Genomic DNA, 13,552 nt, shown 5'->3' with positions numbered 1-13,552 from the left:
TTCACAATGTGGCTCTCTTTCTGAGCAGGAGGAGGGGGCCTCTAGGATGCATCTTGTCGACTCAGCTGTCACTTTAACACTCTGTGGCCAGGAGGCATTATTATGATAGTTCTCTGCCTCTTCTGTTCCCTGTCTACTGAAGGGTTTGAGAGCCCTTTCAGGAAAAGAAACTAAATGAGAAGAGTCACTGTGTTTTGTTCATTTATTTATTTACTCAGTTAACAAAGATTTTATGAGCTCCCCTGGTAGGTCAAACATTATGCTCAGTACTGGAGATTGGTTATTCAAAAGAGACACAGGATGGGCACGGTGGGTCACACCTGTAATCCCAGCACTTTGGGAGGCTGAGGCGAGAAGATTGGTTGAGGCCAGGGGTTCAAGACCAGCCTGGTCAACATAGAGACCTTGTCTCTACAAAAACAAAACAAAGCCAGGCACGGTGGCTTACACCCATAATCCCAGCACTTTGAGAGACTGAGGCAGGTGGATCACCTGAGGTCAGGAGTTTGAGACCAGCCTGGCCAATATGGTGAAACCTCATCTCTACTAAAAATACAAAAATTTAGCCAGACGTGGTGGTGGGCACCTCTAATCCCAGCTACTTGGGAGGCTGAGGCAAGAGAATTGCTTGAACCCAGGAGGCGGAGGTTGCAGTGAGCCGAGATCGCGCCTTTGCACTTCAGCCTGGGCAACGAGAGCGAAACTCCATCTCAAAACAAACAAACAAACAACAACAAAGAACAAACAAAACAAAAAACAACAAAAGAGACAGTTCCTTGCCTTCATGGAAGGAACTTATAGTCTAGTGGGAAAATAAATAAACAATAATCAACTAATCAAATAAATGTAAAATTGCAATTTCATTTAGTGATTTGAAGAAAAGTAGGAGGTGCTATATGAATGTCTAATGAAGGTGTAACCTGGAGAGTGATAACATCTGGACTGAATTCTGACAGATGAGTAGGAGTTAACCTGGCCTAGGAGCCAGCAAGAATTGGCCTGGCAGAATACAGAGAACATGCAAAGGCCCGGTGGCAGAAGGGAGATGGTGAGTACAAGGGACTAACAGGGTCAATGGTGCTGGAACAGAGGGAGGAGAGAGGGAAAAGTGAGGCAGGAGAAAGGGCTGAGATACCCACGCAGGGCCTTGTAAGCCACGTTGAGGAATTTTGTCTCCATCTAAAAGGCATTGGGCAGTCATTGAAGAGTCTTAAAAGATGGTGCTTGGGCAAGTTGACATATTCAGATTTAAACTTCCAAAAATCACCGTGGCTGTTGCACAGAAAGACAATCAGAGGGCACAGAAGGGCTGGTGGAGGTCAGCTAGAAGGCCATTGCAGTAGAGCTAGTAGGGGAGGTAGTGCTGTCAATGGCAAGAAGCAGGCAGATTGGAGAGCTATTTAGGAGGTAACATTTAACAGATACTGACTGGTAATGGGCTGGGGACACACAAACATGCAAACTTTATGAAAGCCTACACTGAGACAGACAGATGCATGCATGCAGCCTCCACGAACGTGTTTCATTCGTAAACTGGGGGTTGGTAAGATTCTATATGAGCACGCAGCATGGATACCATGAAGCTTGATGGCACACTAATGAGTGATGTCCATTATTTATAGCAAGAGGTGCCTTATTGATATCCTTCCAACTTAGCAGTGACCCACATCTCCTCCCTGGCCTATTGGTGCCACCATTCATCAGTAAGTTTGCCCAAAGATAAGGGAGCTCGAGATCCAAGATGAGATGAGAGATAAAAGCCACCAGGAGCACACAGCCACATCAGGGCAGAAAAAGAGGGCGGGGGCCTGGGCGGGGAGAAAGGTGCCTGCCTGCTCTCCTGGCTTGGGCCAGATCCAGTGCTGAGATAAAATGGGCAGCAGGCAGACCCCAACAGAACCAGGTTGCTCTTTTTAAATGCCTTTTCTTTTATTAAAAACTTTATTATAGAAGAAAAACATGTTTATTTATAAACTTTTCTACATTTTCTAAAACATGGCCGGGCATGGTGGCTCACGCTTGTAATCCCAGCACATTGAGAGGCTGAGGTCGGGAGTTCGAGACCAGCCTGGGCAACGTGGTGAAACCCCATCTCTACTAAAAATACAAACAATTAGCTGGGCATGGTGGCGCGTGCCTGTAATTCCAGCTACTCGGGAGGCTGAGGCAGAAGAATGTCTTGAGCCCGGGAGGTGGAGGTTGCATTGAGCCTAGATTGTGCCCCTGCACTCTAGCCTGGGCGACAGAGCAAGGCTCTTGTCTCAAAAAAAAATTTTTTTTAATATTCAAAATTTCCCATAATCCCACCAGACAAAAACCACCACCACTAACATTCTGACAAGTTTCTTTCTTGTCTATTTTTTTCTAGTCTTTATATATATTTTTAATTTAATTTAATTTTAATTTAATTTAATTTTTTTTTTGAGACGGAGTCTTGCTCTGTCACCCAGGCTGGAGTGCAGTGGTGTGATCTCAGCCCACTTCAACCTCCGCCTCCCCACTTCAAGCTATTCTCCTGCCTCAGCCTCCCGAGTAGCTGGGACTACAGACAACTGCCACCACGCCCAGCTAATTTTTGTATTTTTAGTAGAGACGGGGTTTTACCATGTTGGCAGTGTGGTCTCAAACTCCTGACCTTAGGTGATCTGCCCACCTCAGCCTCCCAAAGTGCTGGGATTACAGGCTTGAGCCACTGCACCCGGCCCTCTACGCATATATATTTAACATAGTTAAATACTATATACAGTTATTTGGAAAACTTTTAAATTAGTATGATTATTCAAGAAATGAGTCTTAAAAAAAAAAAAAAGAAATGAGTCTTTAAGAAGATGTGCTCATTGTGGAAAACTCTAAAATACAAATGAATAAAGAAAAGTATAAATTTTCTGTTTGGTGTATTTATTTTCCATTTTTTTCATATATTGTTTGGGTTTTCACCAAATTAATCATTTTCTAACATTATGAATACATTTTATAACTTAATATATTTTGGATACATTTTATGTCATTAAGTAGTTGTATTTATTTATTTTTTGAGACAGAGTCTCGCTCTGTCGCCCAGGCTGGAGTACGGTGGTGCGATCTCAGCTCACTGCAACCTCTGCCTCCCGGATTCAAGTGATTCCCCTGCCTCCTGATTGCTGGGATTACAGGCACCTGCCACTATGCCCAGCTAATTTTTGTACTTTTTTTTTTTTTTTTTTTGAGACAAAGTCTTGTTCTTGTCCCCCAGGCTGGAGTGCAATGGCACCATCTCGGCTCACGGCAACCTCCACCTCCTGGGTTCAAGCGATTCTCCCGCCTCAGCCTCCTGAGTAGCTGGGATTACAGGAGCCTGCCACCACGCCCAGCTAATTTTTGTTTTTTTAGTAGAGATGCGGTTTCACCATGTTGGCCAGACTAGTCTACGAACTCCTGACCTCAGGTGATCCGCCCACCTTGGCCTCCCAAAGTGCTGGGATTACAGGTGTGAGCCACCATGCCTGACCTAAGTAGTTTTATATACATCTTTTATTAACACTTCAGGTTTTCAAAATTTGGACCACGACTCAGAGTAAGGAATTTAATATCACAATGTACACATGTACAAATATAAAGCTAAATTTCTTATGAAGCAAAACTTGTCCTTACTCTGATATTTTTCATTCTATTTAATTTTATTTTAACTTTTCAAATGCCAGTGGCAAATCCCTTTACTGTTTTTAAAACTCACTAATGAACCCCAACCTGTTCTATTAGAGGTGACTCCATGATTTAGTCACTCAATCCCATCTTTAGATACGCGGATTGCCATTATAAATAGTGCTCCTCTGCTGAACATTTCTGTAAGTATTTCTTTGTTAGCATCCATGATTTCCCTTAAGAGAAGTTTATAGATGTAGAACTACAAAGTCAAAGAATGTGCAAAATTGTAGGAGGCTTGATATTTATGTCCATATTAGTTCCCTAAAAGGTCGACTAAATAAAGAGTTTATAGTTTGATATCCTCATTTTTTCAGTGATGAATGTATTAGTTATCTTTTGCTGCATAACAAAGCATTCCAAAATTTACCAGCTTGAAACAATAAGCATTTATTATATCACTGTTTCAGTAGGGGGGATTCTGAGAGTAGCTCAGTTGGACACCCCAGCTCAGGGACTGCAGTCAAGGTGTCAGCCAGTACTATAGTCACCTCAAGGTCCAAGAGCAGGAGGTCCACTTCCAGGTTCACTAACAAGGGTGTTGGCAGGTCTCAGGTCCCCAGAGGCTGTTGGCTAGAGACATTGGATCCTGCCATGCAGGCCTCTCTGGAGGCTTACTTATCACATGACACCTTGCTTCTACCACACCAAGGGCACTGGGGGGGGGGGGGAGAGAGAGAGAGAGAGAGAGAGAGAGAGAGAGAGACAAAGAGAGAGAAAGTTACAGTCTTCGTAACCAAATGATTTTTGCTTGATTCTATCCATTAGAAGCAAGTCACCAGGTTCAACTACACTCAAGGAGAGGAAATTATACAAGGCAATAGTACCAGGAGGTATAGATCATTGGGAGCCATTTGGAAGCAACCTACCACAATGGAATACTGTGAGCATTTTTTTCGAATGTTTAATATTTTTTATAATGAAAACATTTTAAATTTATTCTCTCAGCAATTTTGAAATGTACAGTTCTCAATTATTAGTTATATTTACCATGTACAATAGATCTCATACAAAAATATCAAACTTCCTCCTGAGGCTTTGTATCCTTTCATTATCACCTCCCTGTACCCTCCACCCTCATGTGAGCATTTCTGACATTAGAAGCATTCCTCAAAAATAACCCTTTAGGACACAGGGAGGGGAACAACACACACTGGGGCCTGTGGGGTAGGTTGTGGGGAGGGAGAGCATCAGGATAAATAGTTAATGCATGCAGGGCTTAATACCTAGGTGATGGGCTCATAGGTGCAGCAAACCACCATGGCACATGTTTACCTATGCAACAAACCTGTACATCCTACACATGTACCCCAGAACTTAATAAAATAAAATAAAAACAGGCTGGGTGCAGTGGCTCATGCCTGTAATCCCAACACCTAGGAAGGCCGAGGTGGGTGGATCACCTGAGGTTGGGAGTTCGAGACTAGCCTGACCAACATGAAGAAACCCCGTCTCTACTAAAAATACAAAATTAGTCAGGCATGGTGGCGCACGCCTATAATCCCAGTTACTCAGGAGGCTAAGGGAGGAGAATCACTTGAAGCCGGGAGGCAGAGGTTGCAGTGAGCTGAGATAGAGCCATTGCATTCCAGCCTGGGCAACAAGAGCGAAACTTTATCTCAAAAAAAAAAAAAAAAAAAAAAAATTCCCCTTTAAGGGCTGATAAAATAAAATCCATAGCCAAATTAGGCTGGGCACAGTGGCTCATGCCTGTAATCCCAACACTTTGGGAGGCCGAGGTGGGCAGATCACCTAAGGTCAGGATTTTGAGACCAGCCTGACCAACATGGAGAAACCCCGTTTCTACTAAAAATACAAAATTAGCCAGGTGTGGTGGTGCATACCTGTAATCCCAGTTACTCGGGAGGCTGAGGCAGGAGAATCTCTTGAACCCAGAAGACAGAGGTTGTGGTGAGCTGAGATCATGCCATTGCACTCCAGCCTGGGTGACAAGAGTAAACCTCTGTCTCAAAAAAAAAAAAAAAAAAAAAAAAAATTCCATAGCCAAATGAAATTTAAGAGTTTAATTGAGCAAAGTACGATTGGTAAATTGGGCAGCCTTCTGAGCCAGAGTAGGCTCAGAGATTTATGGACAGAATAAGGAAAGTGATGTACAGAAAATGGAAGCAAGGGACAGAAACAGCCAGATTGGTTACAGCTCAGTGTTTGCCTTATTTGAAGAGGGTTTAAACAGTTGGCCCCTTTTGATTGGCCAAAACTTGGTGTTTGGCACAAGGGTAGATTATAGGCTGTTTATACCTCCATTTAGGTGATAGCTCACTATGTACAGAGAAACCTTTAGGTGAAACTTAAAATATGTAAGGAGGCTATATTTGATTTAACGGAGCTGTAGCACTAACTGAGAGGACTGTCTTTTTAAAATAAAAGTTAAATTTTCTGGGCACAGTGGCGCATACCTGTAATCCCAACACTTTGGGAGGCTGAGGAAGGAGGATGGCTTGAGCCCAGAAGTTAGAGACCAGCCTCAGCAATATGGCGAGACCCCGTTTGTACAAAAAAATTACAAAATTAGCCGGGTGTGGTGGAACGTACGTGCGGTCTCAACTACTCAGGAGGCTGAGGTGTGAGGATCGCTTGAACCAGGGAGGTCGAGGCTGCAGTGAGCTGTGATTGTGCCACAGCACTCTAGCCTGGGCAACAGAGCGAGACTCTGTCTCAAAAAAAATCATTTTTTTCTGCATAATGAATTAGTGGGTTTTTACTTAGATCATTAAAACTACAGTTTATTCTGTAAATATATTATCTGTTTCAGTTACTACTGGCACACAAACCACCCCCAAAATGTAAAAGCCTAAAACAGAAACAGTCATTTATTTGCTCATGATTCTGTAACTTGGGCAGGGCTTGGCAGCGTCAGCTAGTCTCTGCTGAGGCAACTTGACTGAGGCTAAAGATGCAAGATGGCCTCACCCAGCTCCTCAGTTGGGGGCTGGTGTGGCTGGAAGACGGCAGGCCCTTCTCTTTTCCTTGAGAATCTCTCATCCTCCAGGGCCTTGTTGTCTTCAGGTGGTATCTCTCTCACGCAGCACAGACAAACTTCTTTATATCACAGCTGGCTCTAAAAGGGAAAAACAAAGCTACGAGATTTCATAAGGCCTGCAAGTCACAGGGCCCCACTTCTGCTAGGTCCAACTGGTCAAAGCAAGTTCCAGATTCAAAGAGAAGGAAAGTAAAAGACACCTTCTAGTGGGAGAAGCAGCATGTACACACAGGAATGGGAGGCGCTGTCGGTGGCCACATTTGCAGACAATCCACCACTCCTACCTACAGAAACTGCCAGACCACTTCCACAACAAGGCAGTCAGTGTTCCTCTTCTAGTAGTGGTGTAAGAACTGAATATTCTCATCAAATCATCCACTCCTTAAAGCAATGATTGGTATTTGTGATGTGGCAAATAGGAATGGAGCCTGTGGCACAGAGCTTCTCTTCCCAAAGCTTGCAGTGGGAAAGTGAACTACACAGCCTAAGAAAAGAGTGAGCTACATGGCCTAAGAAAACAGCTACACAGACTTGGCCGGGCACGGTGGCTTATGCCTGTAATCCCAACACTCTGGGAGGCTGAGGCGGGTGGATCACTTGAGGTCAGGAGCTCAAGACCAGCCTAGACAACATGGTGAAACCCCGTCTCCACCAAAAAATTAAAAAAATAACCAGACATGGTGGTGGGCACCTGCAGTCCCAGCTACTTAGGAGGCTGAGGCAAGAGAATCACTTGAATCACTTGAAGCTGGGAGGCAGAGGTTGCAGTGAGCCGAGATCATGCCACTGCACTCCAGCCTGGGTGACAGAGCGAGACTCCATCTTGGGAAGGGAAGGGAAGGGAAGGGAAGGGGAGGGGAAGGGAGGAGAGGGGAGGGGAGGGGAGGAGAGGGGAGGGGAGGGGAGGAGAGGGGAGGGGAGGGAAGGGGAGGGGAGGGGAGGGAGGAAGGGAAGGGAAGGGAAGGGAAGGGAAGGAGGAAAGGAAAGGAAAGGAAAGGGAAGGGAAGGGAAGGGAAGGAGGAAAGGAAAGGAAAGGAAAGGGAAGGGAAGGGAAGGGAAGGGAAGGGAAGGAGGAAAGGAAAGGAAAGGGAAAAAGAAGAGAAGAGAAGAGGTGAACTCCCCTTAGGGCCGGCAGTATAGAGTTAGAAAACAGTATCATTTGCAAATACTTTGCAGGAAGGCAGTTCAAATTAAGGAAAGGGCCTAAGGTTGGCAGTCAAGAGACCTGAGGTCTGGAGCTGGCCTTGTGTCTATGAACAAACCAAGGCCAACTCTCTGGGCCTCAGTTTGCTATATATAAGGAGAAGGGTTTTTGTTTTGTTTTGTTTTGAGACAGTCTCGCTCTGTCGCCAGGCTGGAGTGCAGTGGCACGATCTCAGCTCACTGCAACCTCCACCTCCCAGATTCAAGTGATTCTCCTCCCTCAGCCTCCCAAGTAGCCGGGACTACAGGTACGTGCTACCACACCCAGCTTATTTTTGTGTTTTTAGTAGAGATGGGGTTTCACCATGTTGGCCAGGATGGTCTCAATCTCTTGACCTCATGATCCACCCACCTTGGCCTCTCAAAGTGCTGGGATTACAGGCATGAGTCACTGCGCCTGGCCGGGTTGTTTTTTAAAATTTATTTTTTTAGACACTATGTTGCCCAGGCTGGTCTTGAACTCCTGACCTCAAGCAGTCCCCCTACCTCGGCCTCCCAAAGTGTTGGGACTACAAGCGTAAGCCACGGTGCCCAGCCAGGGGAAGGGTTTTAGCTGAGTCTCCTCTGACAGCTCTGACACTGTCTGCCTATGCAAATACTGAACTTCATCCAGGGAACGGTTGGCTCTGTACACTCTGCCAGAGAAGTTCTTGGGGATCACTGAGGGTCTGAACAGGTGAGGGACAGATGAAGGCAGGGCCGGAGGAGGGAACCACATGGCAGTGTGCAGGGTGGCCTGGAGTTCCATCATGAAGCTGGCACAGAGCCTAGATCAAGGGCAGCAGAGGGAACAGACAAGAGATGGATGTGAGTGATTACCATGGAAGACTGTCATCAAATATGGTATGTGGAGGTCATCACGGTGTGTCTCTCTCTTCATTATGGAAGCATCCCATGTTCACTGAAGGGATCTTGGAAAATATTTTTAAAATGAGAAAGCAGAAATGTTATCCTATAGACTCACCATTCAAATACCATCACTTTCACTCCTTTGATGGAATACCTTGTAGTCTTTCTTCTCTTCATATGTAGTTTTTCTTTTTAGTATGTAAGAAGCAGCATAAGGTAGTATTTGGAAAGTACGGCTTTTAATGTCAGAAAGACTTCAGATACAATCCTGGCTCTGTCACTTTTTTAAAAGAATCATTTGAACTTTTATTTGATTTATTTTTGGGACAGGGTCTAGTTCTTTCACCCAGGCTGGAGTGCAGTGGCATGATCATAGCTCACTGTAGCCTTGACCTCCCCGGCTCAAGCAATCCCCCCACCTCAACCTCCTGAGTACCTGGTACTACAGGCATGCGCCACTATGCCTGGCTATGTTTTTGTATTTTTTTTTTATAGAGATGGGGTCTTGCCATGTTGCCTAGGCTGGTCTTGAACTCCTGGGCTCAAGCAATCCTCCTGCCTCGGCCTCCTAAAGTGCCTGGATCACAGACATGAGCCATTGCGCCCGGCCTCAACTTTTATTTTAGATTCAGTGGGTATATGTGCAGGTTTCTTACATGGGTATAGGGTTTGGGGTACAGATGAGCCTGTCACCCAGGTAGTGAGCATATTACCTAAAAGGTTGTTTTTCAGCCCACGTTCCCCATGCTCCCCTCCCTCCCTCTCTCTTCTGGTAGTCCTCAGTGTCTATTGTTCCATCATTATGTCAATGCTTAGCTCCCATTTATAAGTGAGAACATGTAGTATTTGGTTTTCTCTTCCTGCCTTAATTCGCTTAGGATAATGGCCTCCAGCTGCATTCGTATTGCTGGCAAGGACGTGATTTTGTTCATTTTATGACTGCGTAGTATTCCGTGGGATGTATGAAGTACATTATCTTTATCCAATCCATCACTGATGGGCATCTAGGTAGATTCCATGTCTTTGCTATTGTGAATAGTGCTGTGATGAACGTACAAGTGCATGTGTCTTTTTGGAAAAACAATATATTTTCCTTTGGTTATATACCCAGTAATAGGATTGCTGAGTTGAATGGTAGTTCTAAGTTTCTGAGAAATCTCCAAGTTGCTTTCCACAGTGGCTGAACTGATTTACATTCCCACCAACAATGTATAAGCGTTCCCTTTTCTCTGCATCCTCACCAGCATGTGTTGTTGTTGTTGTTGTCATTTCAAGTAACATTTATTGAGAACTCTAGGTGTCAAATGCTTTATCTGCATTAACTCATTTAATCCTCATAAAAAACCCTATGGGCCGGGCGTGGTGGCTCAAGCCTGTAATCCCAGCACTTTGGGAGGCCGAGACGGGCGGATCACGAGGTCAGGAGATCGAGACCAGCCTGGCTAACACGGTGAAACCCCGTCTCTACCAAAAAAAATACAAAAAACTGGCCGGGCGAGGTGGCGGGCGCCTGTAGTCCCAGCTACTCGGGAAGCTGAGGCAGGAGAATGGCGTGAACCCGGGAGGCGGAGCTTGCAGTGAGCTGAGATCCGGCCACTGCACTCCTGCCTGGGCGACAGAGCAAGACTCCGTCTCAAAAAAACAAACAAAAAAAAAACCCCTATGAAGCCCCACTTCCATTCAAGGAGACTAAGGCACAGAAAGATCAAATAACTTGCATAAGGCCACACGAAGTGGCAGATGCAAGAGCTAAACCCAGTAGTCTGAGTCTGAAGCTCACAAGTTTAACTTCTCTACAACCTGTCACCACTCTTCATTCACTACCTGACCTTGATGGAGTCAGTGAACCTTTCTGCAAAGTGGAAACAATTTCCAGAGTTGTCCTGAGCATTAGCAATCCTATGTCAAGTGCCTGGAGGGAACACAGTGGGCATCTCAACAAATGGTGGCTGCTCACCACTTGAAAGTGAGTTACCCCACCCTGGATAACACAGAGAAACCCCGTCTCTACTAAAAATACCAAAAATTAGCCGGGCATGGTGGCGGGCGCCTGTAGTCCCAGCTACTCAGGAGGCTGAGGCAGGAGAATGGTGTGAACCCAGGAGGCGGAGCTTGCAGTGAGCCGAGATCGTGCCACTGCACTCCAGCCTGGGCGACACAGTGAGACTCCGTCCCCCCAACAAAAAAAAGAAAGTGAGTTACAGGTTCAAGAAAGTTGAATCTGAGGTGAGGGCAGAACTTCCAGATGAAGTCAGAATTGCAAGGACCATAAAGTCCAGGGTTTAAGCACTGAAGCCATGGGGTTGGCCTGCCTGGGCTCCAATCCCTACTCTGCCACTTGGTTTTTTTTTTTTTTTTTTTTTTTGAGGCGGAGTCTGGCTCTCTTGCCCAGGCTGGAGTGCAGTGGCGGGATCTCGGCTCACTGCAAGCTCCGCCTCCCGGGTTCACGCCATTCTCCTGCCTCAGCCTCCCGAGTAGCTGGGACTACAGGCGCTCGCCACCTCGCCCGGCTAGTTTTTTGTGTTTTTTAGTAGAGACGGGGTTTCACCGTGTTAGCCAGGATGGTCTCGATATCCTGACCTCGTGATCCGCCCGTCTCGGCCTCCCAAAGTGCTGGGATTACAGGCTTGAGCCACCGCGCCCGGCCCCTACTCTGCCACTTTACTGTTGAAAGACCTGACAAATCAGTTTACCTGTCTGAGCCTGTTTGCTCATTTGTAGAATGGGACTAAAAATAGTACTTCCCTAGATTTGTTTTGAGTATAGGGTAATGTATGGGCAGTGCTTAGGAACAGAGTTTAGGCATTGTCAGTGCTGAATTCATGTTGGTTTTTATAATGGTGAGTGTAATGGATGTAATGATAAATTTATGGTAATGTAATATTACCATAAGGTAATATTCCCCTCTATTAAGATTCTTGAGGTTGGGCGCAGTGGCTCATGCCTGTAATCCCAGCACTTTGGGAGGCTGAGGCAGGTGGATCTCCTGAGGTCAGGAGTTCAAGACTAGCCTGGCCAACAAGGTGAAACTCCGTTTCTACTAAAAATACAAAAATTAGCTGGGTATGGTGGTGCGCACCTGTAAGCCCAGCTACTTGGGAGGCTGAGGCAGAATCACCTGAATCTGGAAGGTGGAGGTTGCAGTGAGCCGAGATCATGCCATTGCACTCCGGCCTGGGTGACAGTGTAAGACTCCGTCTCAAAAAAAAAAAAAAAAAAAGAAAAAGAAAAAGATTCTTGAATGTGTTAGCCATAAGGGGAAATCAAATCACAAAACTCTTCCCAGTGACTGCACAATCATTTTCTTCATTTCCGGCACACCATCATTGTTCTATATCCACCAGTGTGCCAGGGTCTGTGGATAAACCCTAAAAATCCAGAGAAGGGGAGACAGGCCCCAGATTCCCACCCCAACACGCTTCATGTGAGCAGCTGAAGGATGTCGCAGTTCAGCAAAATCCAAGGGTTGGCCACAGGATCTGCTAGGCAAAGCTGCTCTGGATGAGAAACTGGGAAGAATGTTCCCATTGGGTTGGGGGTTGTTAAGCCATCAGGAAAAGGTTTGGAATCTCTATTGTAAGAGAGCATGCTATGTGATTCCTTCCTCCAGCCCTGCCTTCATCTGTCTTTCACCTGTTCAGACCCTTGCCGTGTAAAGAATGGTCTCTTAAGAGTTCTTTACTCAGGAGGAGCAATAAGCTTGGCTTCAAGGAGTCCACGGTTTCGTGACGGGCAATAACTCAGCTACTTGGTGAACTGGAGAACCTCCAGGCTTCCGAGGATGATATTTCCCTGGAAGAAAGTGGCCAGCAGCGTCCCTTTTGTGAAAGAGAGGAAGCCTGGGCCCCAGGGAAAGGGGCAACAGTCCAATGAGCCAGGGCAGCCTGGACGTGGGGAATCACCTCCGTTTCTCACCCTGACAGCAGGGAGGGCTTCCCGGAGCTGACAGTGAGGCAGACATCCCGGATCCCAGTTATCACAGGTGCAGCCACGCAACTTTTGTGTTCCCTTCCCGCCACGAAATGGAAATGATTTCCCGAGGGCCGGAAAGATTATTTGCATCAGGCCTCAGGTCTGGGGCTGGGAATGCAGGCCCCGGCCGGAAAGGAAGGCGGGAGGCCGCCGCCCCAGAGGCCGGACCCTCCCGTCCGGGCCGCGTCCCCTCCCGGCTGGGGATGCGCTTCGGGCGCGGGGCTCCCTCGCGAGGCTAGACTGGATGGAGCCCGAGAGCCCCTACAGGAGCTGGCTGCCGGGGAGGCGCCCGGGCTGCGGGGCCGCGGGGCGGGCCGGGCCGGGACTGGAGCTCGGCGCTGGAGGAGGCCGCCGCTCACCGGGCGTGGGCGGGGCCGGCAGCGCAGAGGTGAATGTCGGCCCCGCCCCGACGGCGCTGACTCAGTTTCACCAGAAACCAGGGGGAGAAGGCGGCCGAACCCCAGCTCTCCGAGCACCGGGGCGGAAGCCGCGGTCCGAGACGCGCAGGAAGCCGGGACCGGAACCTCGGCTGACCCGGCCCCACCCAACTCACCTGCGCAGGTAACCGGGGCCCCGGCGCGCGAGGCCGAGGCGCAGGCGGAGCGGGCTGGAGCATGTCCGTCCCTTTGTTCTGCGCTCTTGCGTGTGTCCGGGTACGTGACCTCCCTAGCGGTCCGCCTGTCGGTCCGTCTGGCTGCCGGGTCCCTGGAGGGCGAGTGGGAGGGCAGGGTCCGCGCTCCCTCTTCGCTCCCGGGGTGCTCCGGTCCCTCCTCCCCGCACTTCCTCCTGGCCGGCCCGCCTCCTCCGAAGTCTCCCCGGCTGATCAGATGTGTCTCCTCCTCTGTC

General features: G+C 47.6%; 1 long non-coding RNA gene across 3 annotated transcripts; it reads right to left on the bottom strand.

Moving 5' to 3' along the window:
* Window positions 1-4,046: 4,046 nt before the first annotated feature.
* On the bottom strand, window positions 4,047-13,377 carry LOC105492083 (uncharacterized). 3 transcript variants are annotated; one of them, XR_011606142.1, is made up of 4 exons: window positions 13,260-13,346; window positions 8,705-8,796; window positions 6,613-6,779; window positions 4,047-4,337 (listed from the first exon to the last, which is right to left on the bottom strand). It is a non-coding gene; the product is annotated as an uncharacterized lncRNA (long non-coding RNA). The 3 variants fall into 3 exon arrangements; XR_011606143.1 differs by having other exon boundaries at window positions 6,613-6,760; XR_011606144.1 differs by lacking the exon at window positions 8,705-8,796 and having other exon boundaries at window positions 6,613-6,760; window positions 13,260-13,377.
* Between the last annotated feature and the right edge of the window lie 175 nt (window positions 13,378-13,552).

The sequence above is a fragment of the Macaca nemestrina genome, chromosome 7 (genome assembly GCF_043159975.1).
Source record: "Macaca nemestrina isolate mMacNem1 chromosome 7, mMacNem.hap1, whole genome shotgun sequence".
Taxonomy (NCBI): domain Eukaryota; kingdom Metazoa; phylum Chordata; class Mammalia; order Primates; family Cercopithecidae; genus Macaca; species Macaca nemestrina.
Note: the sequence above shows the minus strand (reverse complement) of the source record. Positions and strands in the feature narration are given on the sequence as shown.